Below are 13,448 nucleotides of genomic sequence, written 5' to 3'. Positions count from 1 at the left end.
CAGCTCTCAGCTTTACCAATCTCTTCCTCCACATCCCACTTGGCACTGACATCCAGGCACCCTTTCCCACTCCCTCTCTCTCTCTATGATCACATTCACCTAACTAATGGACTATGCAGCCCTCCCACTCCCTATCACTGTCATGCTATGAAAGCAACATACATCACATAGGGAGGGCCCTTGGTCTTGCCATCTCACTCCATCTTTCTCTCCTTCTAAGCATCTATGCCATCGATTCTCTACACTCACTCATTCATTCTCGCTCAAACTCCACTTGTCTCCCCCATTGCAGGATAAGAGAGCTGACAACCGAGCAGAGCGAGCCAAGCCAGGGGGAGGGGCAGCCTCCTTAGCCCAGCTGACTCCATGGGAGGAGGCGGTCCTGGAGATCGTCGGCGTCCAGGGCAACACACAAATGGGGGACGGAGAGACCGGTGCAGCAGAGCAAGCTGGTGACAGAAGAGTTTTCCAACTCTCTCAATTGCATTGCATGACTCGCTGATAATGACTTGGAAGCTCTAACAGATGGACCTCTGATCATCTGCAATAAGCACTGTGCAGGTAACCCTGGCCTCTCATCTCTGACACTTTCCTTTACTCCCCCACAGGTCCATCGCAAGCTCCCGTCTCCAGGACGCAGGAGGAGGTTCAGCCTCAGCTACGAGACTCCTCAGAGGAAGCTGCAACCTCTGAGGGCGCAGCATCAGCAGAAGGCAACGCACCCAGCACCAGCGCAGAAACTGACACCTCGGTGGGACCTTCGGGACATAGAGTAGTGTCGTCACCTGGTGTATCACAGCTCACAAGTGAGCCTCAGCAGATGGTGGAGACAGGGACAGCAGTGGAGAGTCCTAGTCGGAGGACGCAGCACTCTCCCAGCTCGGCTCAGCTGCATGTCGACCCTCTGCCTTTGGGTCGATCCACAGTATCAGCGGTGATAGCACTCCAGGAAACTATGCAGGTGTCTCTGGCAGGTTTTGTCTCCAGGGCTGCTGCGAGTGCGGAGCGAATGGAAGAGTCCACTGCTAACGCGAGCAGAGCCTTTGTGGAGTCATTGGCGCATCAAGGCATTACCACGGAAAGGATGGCAACCTCCGTGGAAAGGCTGGCTACGGCCATGGAGGAGATACATCGCGCGAGTGTTGAAAACATGGTGAGTGTTCAGACTAGACTGACATATCTGGAGGAGCGATGCGCAGCTATTGAATGGAGAAACCAGACCTTCATGGCAGTCCCTCTGAGAAGGACTGCCAGTCCCGACACGGGTCCCCATGGCTCCCCTGATATGCAGCAAGGTGCTCTCTCGCCACTTGCAAGCGCTGAGGGGGACCTGACTCATGAGAGGGATGATGGTGGCAGAGAACAAGGAGGTGGGGGCTCCTCTCCAAGCGCTCAAACTTCCATGTCACTGACAAGTCCTCGGTCAGAGCCCCACCTGTGTCAGCACCCAAGTGAGATCGGCGTCTCAACCCCTGCACAGCCGCAGGAGCAGCAGACTGCTGCGCAGCCCTTACAGGCTCGCAGACCCAGAGGACGCCCGCCAAAGGTGTCCAGACAGGAGCAGCAAGGAAGTGAGCAAGGGGCCTCCACATCTGCTGATGCCACTGGGGTACCACTACATAGGAGCAAGCGTAAGAGAAATAACCTGCACAAATAGTCACAAGGGTAGTCACTTGGGTGGAATTTAATGTGTTCTGGTTGAAAGCCATCAGAATAATGTGATTAAAACATATGTTGGCTACTGCTGTAGTTGTGGCGTGTGTCATTTCGCGAATGGGACTTTCACTTTGAGGTCAGTATGGTGGTCACATCGCTAGAACTCAGCTGCTCCCTGGCTATTGTCAGTGCTCAGGTAAAAGGATGCGAGGCAATAGTCCCTCATGGGCGAGGCTCAGCAAATCTGGCCAATATGAGCGCGTCCCTTGCATGCCGGCCACCAATGTTCTCGCGCACTGCTGCCGCTGGTTGATGAGCCTCTGCAAGATGTTCGTCTTCGCTCTCCTCCTCCCCCTCCTCCTCCTCCTCCTCCTCCTCATCTGAGGAGGATATGTCAGGAGCCAATTGGTCCTCGGCCATCTGCAAGCCACGACGCTGTGCCATGTTGTGAAGCACACAGCAAACCACAACGATTCTGGAGACCCTGGCTGCTGAGTATTGCAGGGCTCCACCTGATCTATCCAGGCATCTGAAGCGCATCTTCAGCAGACCAATGGTCTGCTCGATCATGACTCTGGTGGAAAGGTGGCTGGAGTTGTAGTTCTCCTCTGCTGCGTTGGATGGGCTCCTCAGCGGCGTCAATAGCCACGTCCTCAAGGGATAGCCCTTGTCTGCAAGTAGCCATCCGTTAAGTTGGTCTGGCGGACTGAATAGCGGAGGCACAGTAGACTGGCGCAGTATGAGGGAGTCATGGCAACTGCCAGGGTACTTGGCACAAACATGCAAAATGTCCTTCTTGTGGTTACACACCAGCTGAACGTTCAGGGAGTGGAAGCCCTTGCGGTTGACAAATATACCAGGATTGCAATGGGGAGCCTTATGGGCCACATGTGTGCAATCAACGATGCCCTGCATGCTTGGAAAGCCTGCAAGATTCGCAAATCCATCCGCTCTCGCCATGATACTTGCTAGATCCTTGGTGAAATGGATGTGATTGTGCGCGATGGCAAAGAGGGCATCGGTTACCTGCTTGATGCAGGTGTGTGCGGCCGCCTGTGAGTCGCCGCTGATGGCTGCTGCTGATCCCTGGAATGAGCCTGAGGCAAAAAAGTTGAGTGCGATGGTGACTTTGACGGCCGCTGATAAGGGGTGTCCAGCTGCTCCTCTGGGCTCCAGGTCTTGCTGCAGCATTGTGCAGATGTCAGCCACTATCTCTCGCGAAAGTCGGAGCCGCCTTTGGCACTCACTCGGAGACATGTCGAGGTAGCTGACCCTGCGTCTGTAGACCCTGCTTGGGGGGTGTCTCCTGCGCCGACGGACGTCCATGCGCTGGCCCCTTCTGGCCTGTGCATCCACAGGTGGGGCAGCAGCAGCTTGGCGCAACTGTTGTTGCTGCTGCTGTTGGGCGGCCTCATGTAATATCCAGAAAGGCAGGCCAAAAACAGCTCCCATGCTTCTGGTAGATGCCTCAGTTGAGGAAGCGCTCAGTGAAGGTGGCGAGAGGGGTTTCCCAGGAGGTCACACTGGAGATGGTTGTCAGGCTGCAAACTTCCAGAGCTTTGGGAAGCCTTCTGAAAGATCCCCCAGACCTGCGAGAGCAAAGTTATGCCACCTGCAATTAAAGCCTGTTCAAATCTGCCATTTAATGGTTGCGCTGCAGCTGCGACTCCTCAAGCCAGTTGGGATTATAGAGCCAATTGAGGGCTTGCTCAGGGCCTTAAGGGCCTATCCCGCCTCCTGGAGGCGGGACGGAGTCGGGACCAGCAGACACGAATTTAGGAAAATCCAGCCCGAAATGTGGGGAACACGACCTCAACCCCAACCCGCCCGCCGTAGCAAAATCCCGCCCATGGAGTCAGATATAGGGAGAGAAGGAGTAACAGGTGAAGGAAGCTAGGTAATATCAGAAAGAGCCAAAGACATCTTCAAACACACAGGCAGATGTAAGGGAAAAAACAGAGACAAGTGGAGGCATAAATAGAGAGAGGGGGGTTAAAGAGAAATACAGGCGAAACTCGGGGACAGAGAGAGAGAGAGAGAGGTGAAAGACAGAGACAGAAACAGAGATTGAGGAGACCAAGAGAGCGTCAGGGAGAAAGAAAGAGGGACAGAAAGAGAGAGTAAAGCAAAGATAGAGGGAAGAGAGAGACAGCGATATACAGCAAGAGAGAGAGAGAGAGAGACAGACAGAGAGAGAGAGAGAGAGAGAGAGATAGTTTGAAGGAGACTATCATCAGTAGAGGGGTAGGCATTTAACCAGGGAGGAAGATTTCTGCAGGTGCAGTTTGCCAGATGTAAATAATGTTAGATTGTGAATGAGGAGATGAGGAAACTGCTCACCCACTCACTGTGCTGAATTTCTGCTCCATTTTTCAGCACAAAAACGACTCTATTGAGGAAGGAGAAAAAGAAACTAGAAGCAAACCGTGACTATGTCCAATGTGTTGTGGTTGAGAAACAGGTGAATTTTCCCTGTCTATCTGTCCTCTATCTGATCCTAACAATCTACCTATAAACTTCTCTATATCGACATTTGCATTATATTTGCCTTTTACAGGCCCTGTATTTATCTTCTGTATTTGTATATATCTGTCTCTCGACAATTATATTCACCAGACATTTCAGTTTTGACGCAATTCATTCTTGAATTTCCTTTATTAACATGGGAATACTGCTTTCTTTGTTGCAGGCAGAGCTCTATGAGATGTACCTCCATCAGTGTGTCTCTGAACAGGAAGTGAGCTAAAGCTGACAAGCAGTAGGACTTAAGAAAGTGAGACAATAACATGATGCGATTTCTAACTGTGGGCTCCTATGAGTGTACGGTGGTAGAGTGTTTATGTTACTGTGCTTGTAATCCAGAGACCTGGACTAGTGATCCCGGGACGTGAGTTCAAATCCCACCATAATACCTGAGGAATTTAATTTCAGTTAATTAAATAAAAGTCTGGAATAAAAAAGTTTGTATCAGTAATGATTACCATGAAACTATCAGATTGTCATAAAGCCTCATCTGGTTCAATAATGTCCTTTAGGGAAGGCAATCTGCTGACTTTACGTGGTCTGGTTGATATGTAACTCCAGACCCACTGCAAGGTGCTTGACTCTGAACGGGCCTCTGAAATGGAATAACAAGTCAATCAGTTGAACCAAACCGCTACGAATAAGAATAAAAGCGGACGGAACTCCTGGCTTGGACCTCGCCACTGGCATACCCAGCCCAGTTGAACCAGCCAAATCCTCGTCACGCACATTGGGAACTTGTAACAAAATTGGGAGAGCTGTCCCACAGACAAGTCAAGCAACAGTGTGACATAGTCATACTCACAGATTCATATCTTTCAGCCAATGTCCCAGACTCCTCCATCACCATCCCTGGATATGTCATGTCCCACCAGAGGTGGGGGCACAGTGCTATAAAATCGGGAGGGACTGGACGTGGGAGTCCTCAACATTGACTGGGAACCCCGTGAAGTTTCAGGCCAAGCATAGGCAAGGAACCCGCCTGCTGATTACCACCTACTGCCCTTACTCAGCTGATGATTCTGTGCTCCTGCATGTTGAACACAACTTGAAAGACGCACTGAGAGTAGAAAAGGCACAGAATGTACTCTGGCTGGGGGTCTTCAATGTACATCACCAAGATAGCACCACTACTGGCCGAGTCCTGAAGGACATAGCTGTCAGTCTGGGCCGGCAGCAGGTGGTGAGAGAACCAACACGAGGGAAAAAGCTACCTGACCTCGTCCTAAGCAATCTACCTGTCGCAGATGCAGCTATCCTTGATAGCAGTGGTAGCAGTGACCATGGTAAAGTTATTATGGAGACGAAGTCCCGTCTTTACACTGAGTACACCCTCCATCGTGTTGTGTGGCACTACCACCGTGATAAATGTAAAACTCAGAACAGATCTAGCAATTCAAAACTGGGCATCCATGAGGCGCTGTGGGCCATGAGCAGCAGCAGAATTATATTCCACCACAATCTGTAACCTCATGGCTCGGCATATCCCTCAATTTCCCATTAGCTTCGAGCCAGCGTAGCAAACTTGGTCCAATAAGGAGTGCAGAAGTGTATGCGAGGAGAAACACTAGGCGTACCTAAAAATGGGTTGCCAAACTGCGGAAGCTGCAACACAGGTACATGCATGCTCAGCAGCGAAGCAGCATGCTATAATCAGAGCTAAGCGATCCCACAATCAAAAGGGGTACACAGTAACAGTGTAATTAGATATAGAGGACAGGGTAATTTAGGGGATCAAAGTAACTATTTAATTAGAGATAGAGGACAGGGTAACTTAGGGGAACACAGTAACTGTGTAATTAAAGGTGGAGGACAGGGTAATTTAGGGGAACACCATAACTGTGTAATTAGTGATAGAGTACAGTGTAATTTAGTGCAACAGAGTATGTATAATGAGGGACAGATGACACGATAATACAGAGGAACACAGTAAATGTAACTAGAGCTAGAGGGCAGGGTCATTTAGGGGATCAAAGTAACTATTTAATTAGTGACGGATGGCAGTGAAATTTAGGAGAAGACAGTAAATGTATAATTAGAAATAGAGGACAGGGTAATTTAGGGGAACGCAGTAACTCTGCAATTAGTGATAGAGGACAGGGTAATTTAGGAGAACACAGTAACTGTGTAATTATAAATAGAGGACCGTTTAATTTAGGGGAACACAGTTACTGTATAATTAGAGATAGAGGGCAATTTAATTTAGGGGAACAGAGTAAATGTGTAATTATAAATAGAGGACCGTTTAATTTAGAGGAACACAGTTACTGTTTAATTAGAGATAGAGGACAGTTTAATTTAGGGGAACACAGTAACTGTGTAAATAGTGATGGAGGGCAGGCTAATTTAGGGGAACACAGTAACTGTGTAATTGTAAATAGCGTACCGTTTAATTTAGGGGAACACAGTTACTGTATAATTAAAGATAGAGGGCAGGATAATTTAGGGGACACAGTACATGTGTAATTAGAGATAGAGGACAGTGTAATTTAGGGGAACACAGTAACTGTATAATTAGAGATAGAGGGCAGTGTAATTTAGGGGACACAGTAACTGTGTAATTAGAGTTTGAGGACAGTGTAATTTAGGGGAACACAGTAACTATATAATTAGAGATAGAGGGCAGGATAATTTAGGGGATCAAAGTAACTGTGTAATTAGAGAGAGAGGACAGGATAATTTAGGGGACACAGTAACTGTGTAATTAAAGATAGAGGGCAGGATAATTTAGGGGGACACAGTAACTGTGTAATTAGTGATTGAGGACAGTGTAATTTAGGGGAACACAGTAACTGTGTAATTAGAGATTGAGGACAGTGTAATTTAGGGGAACACAGTAACTGTGTAATTAGAGATTGAGGACAGGTTAATTTAGGGGAAAACTACCATGTTATTAGTCATAGATGACAGGGACAATTAGGGGACACAATAACTGTCTAATTAAAGATAGAGGGCAGGGTAATTTAGGGGAAAACAAACTATGTTATTATTGATAGATGACAGGGACAATTAGGGGAACACAGTAACTGTGTAATTAGAGATAGAGGTCAGGATAATATAGAAGAACAGAGTATGTTTAATTAGAGATGGAGGACAGTGTAATTTAGGGGAACACAGTAACTGTAATTACTGATAGAGGACAGGGTAATATAGGGGAACACAGTTACTGTATAATTAGAGATAGAGGACTGTTTAATTTAGGGGAACACAGTAACTGTGTAATTATAAATAGAGGACTGTTTAATTTAGGGGAACACAGTTACTGTATAATTAGAGATAGAGGACAGATTAATTTAGGGGAACACAGTAACTGTGTAATTAGTGATGGAGGACAGATTAATTTAGGGGAACACAGTAACTGTCTAATTAAAGATAGAGGGCAGGATAATTTAGGGGAACACAGTAAATGTGTAATTAGAGATAGAGGACAGTGTAATTTAGGGGAACACCGTAACTATATAATTAGAGATAGAGGGCAGGATTATTTAGGGGATCAAAGTAACTGTGTAATTAGAGATAGAGGGCAGGATAATTTAGGGAACACAGTAACTGTGTAATTAGAGATTGAGGACAGGGTAATTTAGGGGATCAAAGTAACTGTGTAATTAAAGATAGAGGGCAGGATAATTTAGGGGGACACAGTAACTGTGTAATTAGAGATTGAGGACAGTGTAATTTAGGGGAACACAGTAACTGTGTAATTAGAGATTGAGGACAGTGTAATTTAGGGGAACAAAGTAACTGTGTAATTAGGCATTGAGGACAGTGTAATTTAGGGGAACACAGTAACTGTGTAATGAGAGATTGAGGACAGTGTAATTTAGGGGAACACAGTAACTGTGTAATTAGAGATTGAGGACAGTGTAATTTAGGGGAACACAGTAACTGTGTAATTAGAGATTGAGGACAGTGTAATTTAGGGGAACACAGTAACTGTGTAATTAGAGATTGAGGACAGTGTAATTTAGGGGAACAAAGTAACTGTGTAATTAGAGATTGAGGACAGTGTAATTTAGGGGAACACAGTAACTGTGTAATTAGAGATTGAGGACAGTGTAATTTAGGGGAACACAGTAACTGTGTAATTAGAGATTGAGGACAGTGTAATTTAGGGGAACACAGTAACTGTGTAATTAGAGATTGAGGACAGTGTAATTTAGGGGAACACAGTAACTGTGTAATTAGAGATTGAGGACAGAGTAATTTAGGGGAACACAGTAACTGTGTAAATAGAGGTAGAGGACAGTGTAATTTAGGGGAACACAGTAACTGTGTAATTAGGGATTGAGGACAGTGTAATTTAGGGGAACACAGTAACTGTATAATTAGAGATAGAGGACAGTGTAATTTAGGGGACACAGTAACTGTGTAATTGGAGTTTGAGGACAGTGTAATTTAGGGGAACACAGTAACTATATAATTAGAGATAGAGGGCAGGATAATTTAGGGGATCAAAGTAACTGTGTAATTAGAGAGAGAGGACAGGATAATTTAGGGGACACAGTAACTGTGTAATTAAAGATAGAGGGCAGGATAATTTAGGGGGACACAGTAACTGTGTAATTAGAGATTGAGGGCATTGTAATGTAGGGGAACACAGTAACTGTGTAATTAGAGATTGAGGACAGTGTAATTTAGGGGAACACAGTAACTGTGTAATTAGAGGTTGAGGACAGGTTAATTTAGGGGAAAACTACCATGTTATTAGTCATAGATGACAGGGACAATTAGGGGACACAGTAACTGTCTAATTAAAGATAGAGTGCAGTGTAATTTAGGGGACAACAAACTATGTTATTATTGACAGATGCCAGGTACAATTAGGGGAACACAGTAACTGTGTAATTAGAGACAGAGGTCAGGATAACATAGAAGAACAGAGTATGTTTAATTAGAGATGGAGGACAGTGTAATTTAGGGGAACAAAGTAACTGTAATTACTGATAGAGGACAGGGTAATATAGGGGAACACAGTTACTGTATAATTAGAGATAGAGGACAGTTTAATTTAGGGGAACACAGTAACTGTGTAAATAGATGTAGAGGACAGTGTAATTTAGGGGAACACAGTAACTGTGTAATTAGAGATTGAGGACAGTGTAATTTAGGGGAACACAGTAACTGTGTAATTAGAGATTGAGGACAGTGTAATTTAGGGGAACACTGTAACTGTGTAAATAGAGATAGAGGGCAGGATTATTTAGGGGATCAAAGTAACTGTGTAATTAGAGATAGAGGGCAGGATAATTTAGGGAACACAGTAACTGTGTAATTAGAGATTGAGGACAGGGTAATTTAGGGGATCAAAGTAACTGTCTAATTAAAGATAGAGGGCAGGATAATTTAGGGGGACACAGTAACTGTGTAATTAGAGATTGAGGACAGTGTAATTTAGGGGAACACAGTAACTGTATAATTAGAGAATGAGGACAGTGTAATTTAGGGGAACACAGTAACTGTGTAATTAGAGATTGAGGACAGTGTAATTTAGGGGAACACAGTAACTGTGTAAATAGAGATAGAGGACAGTGTAATTTAGGGGAACCCAGTAACTGTGTAATTAGAGAATGAGGACAGTGTAATTTAGGGGAACAAAGTAACTGTGTAATTAGAGATTGAGGACAGTGTAATTTAGGGGAACACAGTAACTGTGTAATTAGAGATAGAGGACAGTGTAATTTAGGGGAACACAGTAACTGTGTAATTAGAGATTGAGGACAGTGTAATTTAGGGGAACACAGTAACTGTGTAATTAGAGATTGAGGACAGTGTAATTTAGGGGAACAAAGTAACTCTGTAATTAGAGATTGAGGACAGTGTAAATTAGGGGAACACAGTAACTGTGTAATTAGAGATTGAGGACAGTGTAATTTAGGGGAACACAGTAACTGTGTAATTAGAGATTGAGGACAGTGTAATTTAGGGGAACACAGTAACTGTGTAAATAGAGATAGAGGACAGGGTAATTTAGGGGAAAACTACCATGTTATTAGTCATAGATGACAGGGACAATTAGGGGACACAATAACTGTCTAATTAAAGATAGAGGGCAGGGTAATTTAGGGGAAAACAAACTATGTTATTATTGATAGATGACAGGGACAATTAGGGGAACACAGTAACTGTGTAATTAGAGATAGAGGTCAGGATAATATAGAAGAACAGAGTATGTTTAATTAGAGATGGAGGACAGTGTAATTTAGGGGAACACAGTAACTGTAATTACTGATACAGGACAGGGTAATATAGGGGAACACAGTTACTGTATAATTAGAGATAGAGGACTGTTTAATTTAGGGGAACACAGTAACTGTGTAAATAGTGATGGAGGGCAGGGTAATTTAGGGGAACACAGTAACTGTGTAATTGTAAATAGCGTACCGTTTAATTTAGGGGAACACAGTTACTGTATAATTAAAGATAGAGGGCAGGATAATTTAGGGGACACAGTAAATGTGTAATTAGAGATAGAGGACAGTGTAATTTAGGGGAACACAGTAACTGTATAATTAGAGATAGAGGACAGTGTAATTTAGGGGACACAGTAACTGTGTAATTAGAGTTTGAGGACAGTGTAATTTAGGGGAACACAGTAACTATATAATTAGAGATAGAGGGCAGGATAATTTAGGGGATCAAAGTAACTGTGTAATTAGAGAGAGAGGACAGGATAATTTAGGGGACACAGTAACTGTGTAATTAAAGATAGAGGTCAGGATAATATAGAAGAACAGACTATGTTTAATTAGAGATAGAGGACAGTGTAATTTAGGGGAACACAGTAACTGTAATTACTGATGGAGGACAGGGTAATTTAGGGGAACACAGTAACTGTGTAATTAGAGATAGACAGTGTAACTTAAGGGAACACAGTAATTCTGTAATTAGAGATAGAGGGCAGGGTAATTTAGGGGAACACAGTAACTGTAATTAAAGATGGAGGACAGGTTGATTTAGGGGAACACAGTAACTGTGTAATTAGTGATAGAGGGCAGGGTAATTTAGGGGAAAACTAACTATGTAATTAGTGATAGATGACAAGGAAATTTAAGGGGAACACAGTAACTGTGTAATTAGAAATAGAGGACATGTTAATTTAGGGGCACAGAGTAACTGTCTGATTAGAGACAGAGGCCGGTTATTCAGAGGAACACATTAACTGTGTGATTAGAGATAGAGTGCAGGGTACTCAGGGGAACACAGTAACTGTGTAATTAGTGAAAGATGGCAGAGTAATTTGGGGACATGGAAGGCTATTCACCGTTTAATAACAAATAGAGATCACAGGAATGCCAGGAGCACACAACAACACTTCAATGTGAATAGCAAAATAGAGCAGAGCTGGAAATCTGAAATAACAACAGAAAATGCTGGAAACACTCAGCAGTTCAGGCCGCATGGAGGAGAGACAATTAAAAGCAACGTTTCAGATTGAACCCTTCATCAGAATTGGAAAAGTTTAGGGAAGAGTGATTTTTAAGTCCTGGCTGTTTAATTGGAAACGAGGTCGAGAATCACAATCATATGGAATGGAATTTGACACGTTAATGCAATTGTTAACTTTGCTTTCTATTTTACTTTTTGATTTTGGATGATGCGATTGATTACATATCGACTTCTCACGATTGTAGCTGCGTGCAGATGCATCGCATCTGAGTCTGATGGAGTGAAAACCTCTGCATGAAGCCTTACTGGTGCCTTATGTACGATTGATCGTCTGATTCCAGTTAAATGAGAATGTGCCTGCTACACAGACTTACTCGAAACTCATAATCACTTCCGCAGAAGCTGGATGGCAGCCGGATTGGCAAAGCCTGGACTCCCGAGAGACTTGTAACCAAGTGGAGTTTGTCTTTTGCAGAAGCTCAGGATCAAGAGGAACTTTGAAGCGTGACGGTTTAAGAGGGCACTTAATCACAATTAATAAATGAAGCTCATTCACAACGTACTGAAGCTATTGTCAGCGAATTGTCTTCAATTAACTTCTTGAACATTGAAGTGATATGGCATAGGTATTTTAGCACAAAGTATAAGCAATAGTAATTAATCATACAATTAAAGGTACTAACTACAATCACATCTGCTGATTATTGGTTGGGGATTCAAACGTGTTATAGTTCTGAACTCAGTTTCCTGGACCATTGCGAATGCTCAGTCCAAACTGTCACATTTCCACTGCCTCTTCGTATCAATCCTCACAATTTTGCATTATCTAATCATATAGAAGTAAAAATACAAATCCATATAAGGAAAATTAATGGTCTCATCCTTTTATCATAAATGATAGTTTTCTTTACTTAAAGAGCACGTTTTCCTCTTGGCTGACCCGTATAATTAGCTTAGTTCATTATATGAGCAATAATTTCACTCTTGTTCATTTAATTGCTATTTAACCAAGTTTAATTATAACTCTGTCTTTATTTCTGTGCTATTTGTACAAATTAACACGCCAAGGCTCCTTCGGCAGCACCTTCCAAATCCACGAACATTTCCACCTAGAATGACAAGGGCATCAGGCTCAGGGGAACACCACCACCTCCAAGTTCCACTCCAAGTCACACACCATCCTGACTTGGAAGTATATCGCCGTTCCTTCTTCATCGCTGGGTCAAGATCTTGGAACTCCCTACCTAACAGCACTGTAGGAATACCTTCACCACATGGACTGCAGTGGTTCAAGTCGGCGGCTCACCAGCACCTTCTCAAGGGCAATTAGGGATGGGCAAGAAATGCTGGCCTTGCCAGCGCTCCCACATCCCATGAAGGAATAAAAAAATTATGATGACATTCCAGATGTTTTCCTTTACATAATTAACAGATTTCCAACACTGTTATCAAATGAGTAAAGTTCTATGAAATATATGAATCAGTTTAAAATTATATGACTTTAATTACATTTCTTCTTACTGCATCCTGAATCTGATCATTGCTGCAGGGTGAACCCACGCTCATCAGCTCAGTGCTACTTTAAATTAACTGCTTAAGAGGCAAAGGCTAAAGGTAAACATTAATACATTAAGATAAACCAATGCAGTATAACATTAGCAGACTTCAGGACAGTCTGATTTTCCCTTCCCGTACAGTGCCCTCCGTCGTAGGATTAGAGTATTTCATGTCAGCATTAATCTATATCTCATCAGCAACGTATATCTATCGCGGTCTATTCTTTTGTGCAGATCTCTACCCATTGGTTTTACACATTAAACTCTCCACAACCACATTAACCTTTTCAAGTAGGGTTGTTTTCAAAAGATTGTGCCTTGATTCCA

The sequence above is a fragment of the Somniosus microcephalus genome, unplaced genomic scaffold (genome assembly GCF_052327205.1).
Source record: "Somniosus microcephalus isolate GS21.2 unplaced genomic scaffold, FLI_Smic_1.0 unresolved_chr2, whole genome shotgun sequence".
Lineage (NCBI taxonomy): Eukaryota > Metazoa > Chordata > Chondrichthyes > Squaliformes > Somniosidae > Somniosus > Somniosus microcephalus.
Note: the sequence above shows the minus strand (reverse complement) of the source record.